Consider the following 15637-nt stretch of genomic DNA (forward strand, 5'->3'; position numbering starts at 1 on the left):
CAAAGAGATTGCATTCCCAGTTGGTTACCAAGCGCTTGCTGCATTGCCTGGTCCTCAGGTGATGCAAATCAGGATGCAAATCAGGATGGAGAAAATGCCACTGTGGTCTCCACCAATGCAAACCTTATGGAGGTAGAAAATATAGGATCTATGGGGAATATAGGTCTGTGGTGCAGAACCAGAGACGTAATCTCATCACTATGCCAGAAGCTGCACTGCTAAGACTGCAGCTTGATTTGTCATTCCACCAGCTCCATATCATGTTGATCCCACAGTACCTTTGAAAATGTGCTCACATGATCTAGTTATAATTCATGACAGGCATAATACATATGCTACACAGTGGATTGCACATACATTGCAGGACTGAGGACTTGTGGAAACAACGGGAACAGTGCTAATGTATTCTGACACTTTCATTTCGGGGGAGGGGGGGTTGTCACAGTTTTTTAAATACTGCAGGTTGCCATCAGGAAACTAACTAAAACGAGGTATTAAATTCATGCTTCACAGTCTACACAAAGCATTTTACATCTTTCCACAATGCTAGAGGACGCATTAGCTCAGGACATCAAAAGTAATTTATTTACTCGTATATCTGCTCTGGATTTTGCCTGGTCTGAAAAAAAAAAAAAAAAACCCAACCCATTTTAAAAAGCCTGAATGGCAGCAGGAAAATATTCAGAAAGTGTTTCAGATTTGAGCTTCAACTGTATACTTTCCTTGAACGGTTGTGTACAGTGAGGAGGGACAAGGTGTTCTCCAGGACGAGGATAGCTATCCTATCAACTGCTATCAATACCTACTATCAACTGGTTTGTAAGATATTCTATAGAAGAGGTGGGAAAACAAAAGTCAAGCCCAGGAAAAGGGTAATAGTGGATGAGTCCAGCAGTAAAATAGCAAGGAAGAAGAGGTGGAGGAAGGAAAAAAGAGAGCAATGCTGCTTTCCTGCCTGAAGGAGGAAGCCTGTTTTGTAGGACAGACATGCTTCTTTCTGACTCACCCCGATATCTACAAATTGGCTTCCAAATTGCTGACTTTTCTTATTCATTGCTTTTCTTTCTTTTCATCCTATTATTTGTTGTTAGGGCTTCTAAAATACAACCACTAAGATCTGTTACTGTGAATATGAGCCTGAATTAGACACCACTAAGCCTTGAAAATCACTGGAGTCTTATTTACACTGTGCTGTCTTCTCAGTAATAGCTTTTAACACTTGTGGTGCAGAGTATATCACAGTTTTAGATCAATTGCAATAAATTTATCAATTCTCTGTATCGACAGTCTTGTATCATATATATATACATGAAGCACACAGCAGAAACACAGGAAAATGGAGATGATATGGCCCATGATCTGTTACAGCATGCTATGTATGCTCTTGATGCTCTCTGCAGATTCTAACTTCAAAGCTACATTCAATCTTTTCTCTTTTGCTTCTCTGAACTGCAGTACAGCCAGTGCACAAATCTCTCGTGTATTCAAGTCCTAGGGCTCAGAGAGCAGAGGAGAGAGATCAAGACTCAGAAAAGCAGATCAAGGCTCAGAAATACACAAGCGAGAATGCTGGCCCCTCTCATTGCTCCTTTCTGCAGAGCAGTCTATGGGTTACATTTATTTGTTGAATTTCTGCTTGGATTGTTGCACACATTTACAATACAGCCTGGTAGAACCCATCTAGGACTGTGGACCCCTTCAATACTGTCATACAAGTAACAATAAGGACTAATAATCCAACAGTGTATGTCCAAGGACGAACTCCTTCAAAGGTGAATCCAGTGAAAGGGGATGAGGCTTTGTAAGCCACGGAATCCGTTTTGTGTTGCAGACTCCACCTTGTGCTGTGTGCTGACAATGCTGCTAAGCCTTGCTGGAGGTCAATCATAATACAGTCTCCACCTGAAAACTTCATGTCAATACCTATGAAAGATGGTTGATAATTCACTGAAGAAAATGGGTGCCCTAGAGTAAGCCATATCCCAGCTAAGTGCCTTAGCTATTAAGTTAAAATCAGTTTCTTTGTTTTCTTTCAGATCCCCCTGCAGCAGAACAGGAGGAGGATATCACACAGACTGGTAAGGAAGCTGTTGGCTCAAGACATGGCATCAAATATCCCAGTGCCCCAAAAGGCTGAATAAAGACTAAAACTCAGCTTGTCATCTTCATGGACAAGCACCTTAGAATCATAGAATCATAGAACGGTTTCGGTTGGAAGAGACCTTCAAGATCATCAAATCCAACCTTTGTCGTAGCTTTGACCTGGGTCTAATGACTCTGCGCTAATAAGTACTATTCCTTTGAAACTGAACAGCTTTAGTGGGAGAGAACAAGAAACACCAGCAAATAGAAGAGATGAAGCAATTTGACAGTCTCTTAAGATTCAGGAGACTGCAATTCAAGCCCTCATACCAAATCAAGCATAGCATGGACATGGTCCCAAAGCCACCTATAGGCCAAGTGATTGCTAATTTGCAATTCAGCCTTAGAAAAATTGCTTCCCATATAGCTTGATTACCAATCCAGAGCTAAAAAACAGCAACCAGAGCATCCTAATCCATCTGGCCTTGGAGCACAGCAGGCCATTTGCTCCAGAGACCAAGAGCTATATGAGGCTGTCCATGTTTTTTACTCAGTTCCTCATGAGACAGTTCAATAAATAAACATTTGTAGGAGGTTTGAGGCTTTGAATCAGATAGTCAACAAATCCTACAAGGAGAAAACTAGCACTTTCAATGACTGTCAGGTTCTCCAGTCATCTCAAAACAACATGAGATGGTACTCACAAAAATAAAGGTACACCAGCAGCTTCTAAACATGGGTTGTGTCCCAAGCTCTGACAGACTGTACCCCAGAGGCCAGTGTGCAGCACTTTCTGAAATGTCTTCATGGGCAACATGTGAGTATCTCCTGGGAAAAGCAAAAAGGATTTCTCAAGAAAAACATACTGATGCAGGAAGAGTATTTCTGTTCAGGGACATTCAGAAGGAGAATGATAGTGTGTAAAAAGGGGGGGATTTTACACCACCCTACAATAAAAAGTGCAGTACACAGATGAATGAGTGATATTGCTAAAAACCGTACAAGGCTCTGAAGCTCTTACGAGTAAATGTAAGCAAAAACACCTGCGTGGGCTGAAGTTTCAATTGGGAGCTGGAGAGAAGTGTTCCAACAGTCAGATAAATAGAAGTCTAAAAGATAAGATATATATGGTTGAGTGACCTACATTTTTAGTCAATGTTGTCAATCAGGCAGGGTTAAAATACATGTAAAGACTGTAAACTGCTTCCAGAAATGCCCAAGAGTCCACTGCATATCTTAACAGCTCATCTGATTTAAGGACTAGAGAAATACCCTGTTCCCCTAAACCACTGCAAACAATGCAATTTAGTGAAATATTAACGGTGTACAAGTCATCTGCAAACATTACATGTTCAAACTGCTATGAATTACATGTGTGGGAGCATATATATGTAGAATAACAGTGAGCTAAAGGAAGACCCTGAGAATACTCTGAATGTATAGAAGAATAACAAAAAACTGCATTAGGGACTGTTGCTTGCTGTTTAGTGTAAGCATTGGATTGGTGAATTGTTAACAAAAGCTGTAGACTTCACCCCATTGAACACGAAGATTCACAGCCACAGAGGAAGCATTAAAATCAACAACACAGGGAAATGTCTTCAAAGTGCAAGAAAGTCTCTCAGACTCTTACAGATTGCCTAATGACTTATTGTGAAGCACAGTAAGGCACGGGAATTTCTTTCTGTCTACCTCGTTGAAGAAGAAACTTTTGTATGACTGAGTTCAACATTCACAGACACAAGTCTTTTTTTCAGAAGTATTTCATGTGTGTAAATATGTAGACATGGCAACTTTATAAAACATAGAAATGTGTACGTCTGTGCTCAGGAACACAGTTGAAAGAAGGGAGCCTGTTTCCTTTCAGCATAGTGAAAAACAGCCTGATTGAATATAGATTAATTTCTAAATAGCGCAAAAGCTTCTGAGCAGTGTTAGTTAAATGGCTCTTACTGTGTCATCATGACCAAACTACAAAGCTCTGAAAGCATAAATAGCTTTGCTAAGTTGTGTTAATTGAAGATGTTCACAATGCTTCTCCGAGCACTCAAAAATGCAGCAATAGATGTCAGAGAAGTCCATTAAATAATACAAGAATATGTAGGTACTCAGAGTTAATAATCTACCTTGTCAAAGAAGAAAAGATGCCAGGTTTAATACAATGTGACAGAGAAAGAGCTTTGCAATCATAGTAAGTTTTTAAGAAAAGATGTGTACGTTACAAAATCAGATGGATCGTTATGATCATCTAATCTGACTTCTTGTGTACCAAATGCCATCAAACCTGATCTAGTCATCAAGCCCACAACTTTCCAGTGAGCAATGTAGCTTTCTGAAAGACTTCAGGCTAGATTTTAAAAGATCAGGCACAAAGTTCCTGATAATTAGTGTTATTTATACTTTCTTTTCCCTGGCTCTGATTAGCTATGGCATCCTACTCTTCCTTTTTTTATAAGATCAAAGGAACTTTTGCTTCTGAATTCCTTTCCTTGTATAAGTTCTTCTTGACCTTGGCAAAGATAAAATCAAATTTCTCTAACCTCTTCTTGAGAGCAGGCTTTCTAGGACTGACTGTTTTTACAGCATTTTCCTAATTCTGTCCCAGATCTCAATTTGCTTTTGACATGTTTCAATGGTTTGTGGGTTTCATTAATGCCAGAGTAGTAGGAATAACACCTTCTTATGTCTCTAATCAAAAGATCAGGTGCTGCAGTTGTTAAAAATTCATTAGGAGAAGAGGAAGTGCCATTTTTACAGAAAGGTGTTCAGGAAGACACAAGGCCAAGACTAGGAGAAACTGTCAGTGTGTTGTTCTTTCTGATACAGTGTGCAAATCTTCTCCTTTTCCCCATTTCTTAGCCTCCCTTTTCAAACTCTATATAATCTCTCTGAAACATTTGAAAACGTGTCCAAAGTGCATACAACCTGGAAAATGGCAGCAGCTTTTCTAGTATAAGGCTGTAACTCAGTGTCATGATCAAGACAGGCTTGTTTTCCTTCCTGATGCTCATATACTTTCTGCCTCTGGATTACTCTGAACATTCCCTTTTCAACACTTACATGCAAGTGCATCATATTTAATGCTTCTAACAGTAATTTTCTTTCCTTTGTACTGATGTGTAATTTCATCCAAAGGAATAGTCTGTTTTTCTGAAATGCCTCTCACATTGAGATCTTTTTTAATGATTCCCAGTAACTTCCTGAGAGATACATTTTCTCTTTTTCACTTTTCTGTTCTTGTTCTCTTCTGCAATTGCTAGTACCTCTTTTTAACTCATTTCTTTTCCTCAGTGTTACCCTCTCTGTACTTCAGCTGTTCTTTGCTTTTTCTTTAAACACTTAAGTTTTTAAATTAACTTTGATCTCTGTGTGTGGGTTGTCCTGGATAATACTGCTTTTTATCTCTGTTGTATGTCTGCACCTTTTTCTCCATTAATCTTCCAAACCTATAAATTATTGTGGAACATATTTCTATTTTCCCCTCACTGCTTCAAGCCACAGAGAATTCACACTGACTCTAGACTTACTACTTCAAATTGTCCAAGACTTTTATCATTCTCAACTTTTTAAGAAAGGCTGTTAATATTTTAGAGCTATATTTTGACCTCAGGGAAACACCTGTAACTCCGAATGTCTTCACTGAGAATCTGTAGGCATCTTTCAGGGATGAGTTTGGCCTTCAGTCCACTAAGTTAAAATATGTTCCAGTGCATGGAGTATGTTCTCTCCAGTGTCATGTTATAGCCATATATGAACTCAATTATGTTGTATCTCATTTTGGGATATGAGGAGCCACATCTTGCAAGTTAGGCTTGTGAAACAGCAGAAGAACCATTCCATTAAAAGGTAAAAATTTGGGCAAAATCTTACTTGGAATGTCTAGAAATACAAATAATTTATGAATAACACACATATCAAAATGTACAGTGTAATTCTTTTATCACTTGGCATTTTAAGGGTGTGGATGAATTTTGGACCAGTGAGAATGTAAAAAAGTTGAATTCTTCATCAGAGTTTGCTGCCACACAGAAAGTTTATGAGCTGGCTGAATGTAAGCCTGAATGCAAAGACTTGCTGTAGGCAGAGGAAATTGTTTATAAGACATTTTTATTGCCAGCCACTTTGAGATTGTGCTACTTAAAAAGCAATCTAAGCTTGTATTTCTAATACAATCGAGCTTTGATGGCTTAAAGGCTTTTGTTTGAGAGATCACTAGAGGGAAACATCTAAGTGGATCACCTTCAAAGTTCTGGCCAATTCAAGGTCCCCACTGGAAAATGTGTCTCTTCACCACTCTGCATGTTTCACTAGTGTGTGACAGCACGTGAAGGAGGAGCTCCATGCCCAACAAGCTGGAAAAGCCAGGTTGGAGAAAATTTAGGGTCTTGACTCCCTATGCATCAAAGCACTAAGGCACAATTAATGTAGCACACAGGTTTGCTGCTCACTGGCTGCACAAGCATAGGCATGGGCACATGCCCCATATTTAATTTGCCTCACTGACCTGAGGTCTTACCCTCTCCTGATCTCCGTAAGAAGTGTTTCTGCTGTGTGACGGCCTCCAGTGCTTGAAAGTCAGGGCTATATTAACTTCTCCATCTGATGACTTCCCCAGGGAAAGAACAGATTCACCAAAACCATTCAATTTGGGGTCTGCTCAACAGCTCTCCAGACAGCAGCAGGACCATTTTTCACAATTATCCAGTTTCAGACATGGCCTTAATATTAAATTATGTTTTCCTTGAAGAGAAAAACATTGGTTTATGCTAATTATGACCATAAACCAAAGGGAAGGCACTATAATGTGAGAATGCATTCACATGCAATCATACTTTGAAAATAAAAGTGCTAAATTATGCTTTATTGCATTAGCTAACTATGTACAATGTGTTTTTTATAACAATGATATATTGAATTAATATGAATTTTCACAGGCTTGAATGAATTTTGTGCTGAATCAGGAAGGCACTTTTTACTATTTTCTAAAAGTAACTGAGGTGCTGGTTTCTTCATCAAGAAGGCAATTAATACTCCCCTGATTGTTTCACACAATTAAGGGATATGCCATACATAAACAATTTCTTTTCATTGACATAAGGATAATTTTACCCCATGTTATCTCTATATTCTGAGACAGCTTGAATACAGATTACTTGAGATAACTGCATTTAAAAAAAAACCCTCTAAGTAAGTTTGTACTAGCAATCATCATTTAATCTCCAAATCCTTTTATTTTTGGTGGGGTGATACAAATACTGTTTATCAAATGCCATGGTTCAAGATTATTTCTCTTCACAGTGGACTTCAGAGCTCAGGATATTCATTTATCTCAATGACAGAGTGTACATTCTTAGAACAGTCTCAATCTTCATGATGTCAGATAAAAGTTATTTCAATTCAATTATGATTTGGGATTCAGGAGAGACTGAAATGAATGCTAGCCATGAGTAAATCCTTTAAAATGTCAAATTATGCTTGTTTTGTTGACATCCTTAATAAATCAGATAGATTATTTACATTTTTCTATTCAGAATGGAAACTTGAATATTTAAGAGATCTGTGTTTGCACCTTACTAAAATTCTATATTAGATAAATAAAGCATAATCACAGATTCCCTGTGCCAAACCCGACTTTATGGTTACCACATGAAGAGATATTGTACAGGGAAAATAATAGTGTCTCAGCTATACTCCTGGTTCCATAGTAATATTTCCTAAAAGTAAAATTGATAGCATTTAATTTTAAGAACAAAAGACAGATTAATCATAGTTTGAATAGGACATGAGCTCCTTTGAAATTCTTACCACGGTTGCTCAGCCCTTGTAAATCAGCCCTTGATTTTTGAAATGTTTATTACTCCTTCCAACCTAGCCACAGGCCCAAAAGAGTTGTTTTTAATAGTAACGATAATAATTTCAACACAGTCCTCCTCTTTTCCTCAATGTCTTGTTAGCTTTTGAACACAAACCAGAAACACAATTAATTTTAAAAAAGGATTAATTTTTTAGGGGTTTTTTCCCTTCTTGGGCTAACATTTCTATTAATATAGGAGGAAATAAACATAAAAAAATATCATTTTTGTATTCAGTTCAACAAAAAAAGATTTAGTCACTAGCTCACTTGATTTTGTTCATACAGACTTTGAAATCAGTTTAAGAGAACCAACTTTTATCTATGGTCAGTTGGTAGGGACCAATTTATATTCATATTGTCCAGACTATCGTTCTTTTCTGATGGCATATGGATCATGTGTATCCGTGACGTGCATCAGGTGGCACACACAGCGGCACAGAATTCATTAGCCCATAACCTTTAGCCACCTTATGACTAGAAAGCCTTCTGCTACAGACCGTATTATCTCTCTCCACTCATCTGTTTAACACATAGCATCACTCTGCTCCCATTTCCTGTGTGAGACGATGACCCTCATGCAGGTCTTTGGAGATATTTACCATATATTACTGGAGCATATTGCCTGCTACCATTTTTCTGGTACCTGGTGTTCAGAAAGCCTTGGAGTGATGTAGCTCACCTTTCAGAAGAGGGTTCAATTAAATCGGAAAGGCCTTATCAGCATACAACAGAAGTCCATAGTGCTGACTCTGAAGTGGCCACAACCAGATATGACCAGAGAATGTGGGAAACTAGAAGCTAGTAGCTCTTCCCAAAATTCTTTCCTCACCTCCAACAAAGGAGACATAATTAGACAAAGGTGATTATATCTAATAACTTTTGACGGTTGTGTTTTATGTGTCCAGTTGCTTTTGAAAGCCATTAACACTCACAAGATGCTGTGTAGCAAGCCATTTCACAGACTAATTACCAGATGTTTGAAGAATGCCTGCCTTTTATTTAACTTGGGCCTACCCTTTTCCAACATAATTTCATTCCCCCAAGTCTTTGTGTCAAAAGAGACTGTCATCAATGATTATCTACCCTCTCAGTCTCACCGTTTATCATAGATACTCCCAAACAGTCTTCCTCACTTGTCTCTTTTCCATCTAGAAGAGTCTAGGTCCACTTAGTCCATTCTCATACTGAAGATGTTAACAGCTGGAGGAATCAACTTACTCCACCAGCAGGAAATGGAGGGCATCTTTGCTGGGGATGTTTCCCAGCATCTCATGCTTTTGATCATGGTCACAGGTCTAATCAGTTCCCCTTTCCTTCTTCCTGAGGCCTGGAGGAGTAGTTCCCATGTGAGGGACTGCGCTGTGACACAGAAGTGGGAGGGCAATCACAGGGTGCAAGACTGTTGGGAGAGCAGGATGGTATCACTGAGTGTCAGTCAGGATCCAGTGGTTGCAGTAATGATGCATCCCACTCTCAGTCACCAGGGAGGTGACCTGGGACAGAAGGGCTGTGCTGAAGATTAAAATTGTTTACTTGTGGAATATTAGAATTAATTGTGTAATCACTTAAATTTAGGTTGAATTGAAACTAGTTTCCCTTGGATTAGCATGAGCAACTTTGCTTAGCATGTGTAAAGGAATATTAGTACTTTAGCTCAAATAAGTAAGCTTTACATAGAATGAATCACTTTGTGTGATTTGGTATAATACTTAGCATAACTTGCTTAGTATGAGTAGCTAGATTTAGTGAAGCCTCAGGCTGCAAGTGGTGAACTTATGCTGAACTTAATATATGAAGGGAGGCCCCAAGACAACTATATTCTGGGAAAAATAAGGTAACCTCATCCTCAGCAGAAACTGCATCCTGTGGAAAATAAGGTGTCCTTATAACGATGATATGTTCTCAATAGATGCTGCATCCTCAAGGTAAGAAAAAGCTGGAGACAGAAAAAGCACTCAATGAAGAACGAAAAGACCCCAGACCTAACTATTGCTATTGGACTGAACTGTCACATGAGGAGAGGATAACTTAGATTGTAAGGGTATAATTGGCAAGGGATTTCTTTGTCTGGGGTCCCTCTCGGAGGGTTCCAGCTTGAGCTGAAATAAACCAACTCTGTGGCAGAACCTAGGGTCCAAACTCTTCTTTAAAGTTGGGGGCTAAGACTGGATCAGCCACACCTGGATTCCTCTCTGAGAGAAATTTCAGAAAGCAAGGGGGTCCAGTCTGAACCTCATGACTTGGCAGAGGGTCTTCCCAGACTCTTCTATAACAGGCTGTTGCTAAGCAGAGTGTGCCAGTCCTAGCTCTATGCCCCTTGTACATGGGTGCTGAGGCATAGCAGAATTGGCATGGGGTGGCTCTGGAGCTTGTCTCAGCCTCTTGGTGCTATGCTTTTGCAGTACTCATCTCCTGACCATTAAAGGCTGTTCCCTTGCATGATTTCTGTATTTTAGGGAGGTGTCATGGCCTCGCTTTCATGGCCTACTGAGGTATTATTGCTGGAGGACTCTGTCACATAGGAAAAGTGAAACACGGTGCACTGCCTGCAAGGTGCACCCTGTGGAAGGTGTTATTCTCTGTTTCACAAACACATTTTCCTACCAGCAGATCTACTTGTGTTGTCCAAGCAGAAACTGAGATCTAACTAACAAGTCTGTGATGTGGACAACCAGGACTTGAGCCCTGCAGAGAAACAGAAAGAAAAACAACATGGCAGGAAGGATGAGTCAGCCTTGTTTCAAAATGCTACAGAAAGAGAAAATCAGATAGACTGGCACTTACATGATCTTTAAGCCAAGTATTTTTGTGTGGCAAGAAGATCTGTCTCCTAAGACCAAAAAGGCATTGACTTCTCTAGTGCCTTCACAAGCTCTCTGGCTTCTCCTGAGGAAGGCTAAGGCTCACTTGGAATTAAAGCTGGCAAGGAATATCAAGGATAACAATAAGGGCTTCTTCAAGCAGCAGAAGGAAGACCAGGGACAATGTAGTCCTGCTGCTGAATGAAGTGAGTATTCTGGTGACAGAGGATACAGAGAAGGTGGAGTTATGAATGCCTTCTTTGCTTCAGTCTATACTGCTATGGCTGGCCCTCAGGAATCCCAGAGCCTGGGGGTAAGTAAGGAAGTCCAGAGAGAGGAAGACTTTGCTTTGGTCAAGGGGCATTGTGTTAGGGATCATTTAGGCAAACTGGACATCCACAAATCCATGGGCCCCAATGGGATGCACCCACAAGTGCTGAGAGAGCTACCACATGTTATTGCTAAGTTGTTCTCCATCATCTTTGAAAGGTCACGGACAACAGGAGAGGTGCCTGAGGACTGGAGGAAGGCCAGTGTCCCTCCAGTCTTCAAAAAGGGCAAGAAGGAGGACCCAGGAAACTACAGGCCAGTCAGCCTAACCTCCATCCCTGGAAAGGTGATGGAGCAGCTTGTTCTGGATGTCATCTCTAAGCATGTGGAGGAAAAGAAGATTATCAGGAGTGGTCAACATGGATTCACCAAGGGGAAATCATGCTTGTCCACCCTTATAGCCTTTTATGATGGCATGACTGGCTGAGTAGATGACAGGAGAGCAGTGAATGTTGTCTACCTTGACAAGGCTTTTGACACTGTCTCCCATAACATCCTCATAGGGCAGCTTAGGAAGTGTGGGATAGACTGTGGACAGTGAGGTGGATTGAGAACTCCCTGAAGAACAGAGCTCAGAGGGTTGTTATCAGCGGCACAGAGTCTAGTTGGATGCCTGTAACTAGCAGTGTCCCTCAGGGGTCAATACTGGATCTGGTCTTGTTCAACATATTCTTCAATGGCCTGAATGGAGGGACACAGTGCACCCTCAACAAGTTTGCTGATGATACAAAATTGAGAGGAGTGGCTGACAGACCAGAAGGCTGTGTTGCCATTTAGCGAGACCTGGACAGGGTGGAGAGGAACCTAATGAGGTTCAATAAGGGCAAGTGTAGGGTCCTGCACCTTTTGAGGAATAACCCCATGCATCAGTACAGGTTAGGTGTTGACCTGCTGGAAAGCAGCTCTGCAGAGCAGGACCTGGGAGTCCTGGTGGACAGCAAGTTAACCATAAGCCAGCCATGCGCCCTTGTGGCCAAGAAGGCCAATGGTGTCCTGTTGGGCATTGAGAAGAGTGTAGCCAGCAGGTTGATGGAGGTTATCTTCCTCTACTCTGCTCTAGCAAGGCCACATCTGGAGTACTGTGTCCAGTTCTGAGCTGCCCAAATCAAGAGAGACAGGGAACTACTGGAAAGAGTGCAGTGGAAGGCTATGAAGATGATGAGGAGACTGGAGCCTACAAGGAAAGGCTGAGAGACCTGGGTCTGTTCAGCCTGGAGAAGGAAAGACTGAGAGGGGATCTTATCAATGCTTACAGATATCTAAAGGGCGGATGTCAAGAGGATGGGGCCAGGCTCAGTGGTGCCCTGTGATAGGACAAAGAGGCAACAGGCACAAACTGGAGCACAAGAAGTTCTACCTGAACATGAGGGAAAACTTCTTTACATTGAGCATGGCAGAGAACTGTAACAGACTGCCCAGAGAGTTTGTGGAGTGCTCTTATCTGGAGATACTCAAAACCCGCCTGGATGTGATCCTGTGCAACCTGCTGTAGGTGAATCTCCTCTGTCAGCGGAATTGGACTAGATGATTTCCAGAGGTCCCTTCCAACCCCTACCATTCAGTGATTCTATGAAATTACACCCATCAGTTTCATTTGCACCTTAATTTTGTCCACCTCCTATCCTCTTTTTACTCCTTTGCCTTTATCATCCTCAGGTTTTCAGAATCAAATCGGAGACAGAAAACAGTGCTCAATAGTTTTAACTGCACACACAGGATTAGGACCATACAACAAAACACAGATCTATAAGCTGATTAAAATCCTGTGAGAGGTTATTTGATAATTTTTCTAGTGTGATTACTCTCATTAAATGGGCAGTGATTTGTCTGTGTGTTTAGATAAGAAGAGTTTTTCCCACAGTTCCCAACAATTAAATGTCAAAATGGCTGTCTAGGGAAGGGACCCTCTCTTAGATGTGGCCAAACAGGGATGTTTCATCGACTGTGTCAGAGACAGTTACTGTCAAATACTTCTGATGAAGAGACCTATGCATGTAAAACAGAAATCAAGAGGCTGAATGGCCCTGACGGCCTTTTTGCACTGAGGTTGCTAGTCTAAAGAAAGTTCCAGTCAAGAATGATTGAACTCAGTTCAAATTAGATTGTTGCTCCTTAGCTCTGTGAAATGAGGTAGATGATCACAGTCCGTTTCCCATTAGCCTAACTGTCTGCTTTACTAAAACCACCTGCACAATTGAAACTAATTGGAGCCCTCAATAGCAGTATCAACAGAGAGGATACAATTAAATAGTAATGGATTATGAACTGTATCCTCCCCCTAAAGACACAATACCTTTAGACACTGGCAGAGAGCAAGCTTGCCTGGCTGGTACTTGGAGAGGAGCTGCATTTATACGAGTGGGCTGCCAGTTAAGATTCAGTCACATGCAGAAATGTAAGCTTATGCACAAATGAACACTAACAAGGATGTATTTATTCAGCTAGAATATAAGCAGGCCCAGAGCAGTGGAAAACACATACTACTGTATTTGAATTGAAGGAGTCAAAGTGATATGAGCTCTAGAGCTATCAAAAGGCCATCAGACAGAAATCTCATGAGGGACACCTAAACTCCCTTTCCTCCAGGGATTCACGCAAAATCAGTGCAGCAATAAAAATCAAATGGCATTGACTCATAGAGCAGCATATTTAGAGCAATCTGAAAATACACTAATATGGTGCTGCTGCTGGCAAGGGCAACCTTTGACCAAGAACCGGGCTGCTTTCACCAGATCATGGCAGCTGGACAGATGAAGTCTGGTGCTTTTCTGACATTCTAAGTTCTCACTGCTGTCATTACTGAAAAGGATTTATCTTAAAAACAACTTGCACCTTGGCCTAGAGCACTGATTCCAGCCTTCCTCAAGCCTGCTGTTTTCTCCTTCTCTTTTCACTGCTTGCCCAGACTTCCACTGCTGCCTTCCCACATCTCAGCTCTCCTAGGCAGTACACACAGCTCTGCCATACCATCCTAGATGGATGATCCTAGGTGGCTAGATCGGTTCGCTGAATTACAAGTGCAACCAAGAAAAAGCAACAGGTAATAGTAATGGGAGACTCTCTTTTGATGGGTACTGAGATGTCCATTTGTTGACACAACCCACTGTCTAGACAGGTTTGCTGCTTACTGGGTGCTAGGATTAGGGATGTCACAGAGAGAATACCAAACCTGGTACATCCCATGCACTACTATCCACTGCTACTGTTTCTCGTGGGCATCAGTGACGCAGCCAGAAGTAATATCAAGAGCATCAAGAGGGTTTACAGAGCCCTAGGAGAGGAAGTGAAGGACTCGGTGGCCCAGGTAATCTTTTTATCAATCCTCCCAGTCAAAGACAAGGGGCTTGAAAAGGCCAAAAGAATCAGGAAAATCAATGAATGGCTGAAGGAGTGGTGCCATAGCCAGAGCTTCAGCTACTTGGACCACAGGACTCCCTTTGAGAAACCTGATCTCCTGGGGGCTGATGGGGTACATCTCTCAGAGAAAGGGGAGAACATCTTTGGACAAAGGCTAACCAATCTAGTAAGGAGGGCTTTAAACTAGATTTGCCAGGGGAGGGGATCCTCAATCCATCCCACTTCGAGGCCAGTGCCAGAATTAGACGTCCTGGCTGGCAAGAGAGAACATGAAGTGCAAAGACAATGAATTCCAGCCAGTAAACATTCCAGCTGGCAAGTCAGCTTCAATAGGGGCCCACTTAAATGCCTCTATGCGAATGCACAGAGCATGGGAACAAACAAGAGAAGTTAGAGATGTGTGCACATCTATAAGGCTATGACGTTATAGGCATCACTGAGATGTGGTAGGATAGCTCCTACGACTGGAGTGTAGGAATAGATGGGTATAGGCTCTTTAAGAAAGACAAGCAAGGGAGAAGAGGAAGGGGTGACGCCCTTTATGTCAAGGGCCAGCTGGAGTCCATGGAGCTTGGTCTGAGGATGGATAAGGAGTTGACCAAGACCTTATGGGTCAGGGTTAGAGGAAAGGCAGGGGAAGGTGATATCACAGTGGGGATCTGCTACAGGCCACTTGACCAAGTGGACAAGGCCCTCTGTAGACAGATAGGAGCAGCTTCACATTCACAAGCTCTGGTCCTCATGGGGGACTTCAGTCACCCAAATATCTGTTGGAAGGAAGGCACAGTAGGACATCAGCAGTCCAGGAGGTTCCTGGAAGGTATTGATGACAATGTCCTTCTCCAGGTGGTAGAGGAACCGATGAGGACTGCCATGCTAGACCTTGTTCTCACCCACAAGGAGGGGCTGGTGGCTAATGTGAAGCTCAAGGGAAGCCTTGGCTGCAGTGACCATGAAATGTTAGAATTCAAGATCCTCAGGGCAACAAGGAGAGTGTGCATCAAGCTCACTAGCCTGGACTTCAAGAGAGCAGACTTTGACCTCTTCAGGGATCTGCTTAGTGGAGTACCATGGGATGAAGCCCTGAAAGGGAGAAGGGCTCAAGGAAGCTGGTCCATATTCAAGGATCACCTCCTCCAAGTCCAGGAGCAATACATTCCAGAAGAGAGGAAGGCAGGCAAGAATGCCATGAGGCCTACATGGATGAGCAAGG

Source organism: Leptosomus discolor, chromosome 1, assembly GCF_034619465.1.
Source record: "Leptosomus discolor isolate bLepDis1 chromosome 1, bLepDis1.hap2, whole genome shotgun sequence".
In the NCBI taxonomy this organism is placed as follows: Eukaryota; Metazoa; Chordata; class Aves; order Leptosomiformes; family Leptosomidae; genus Leptosomus; species Leptosomus discolor.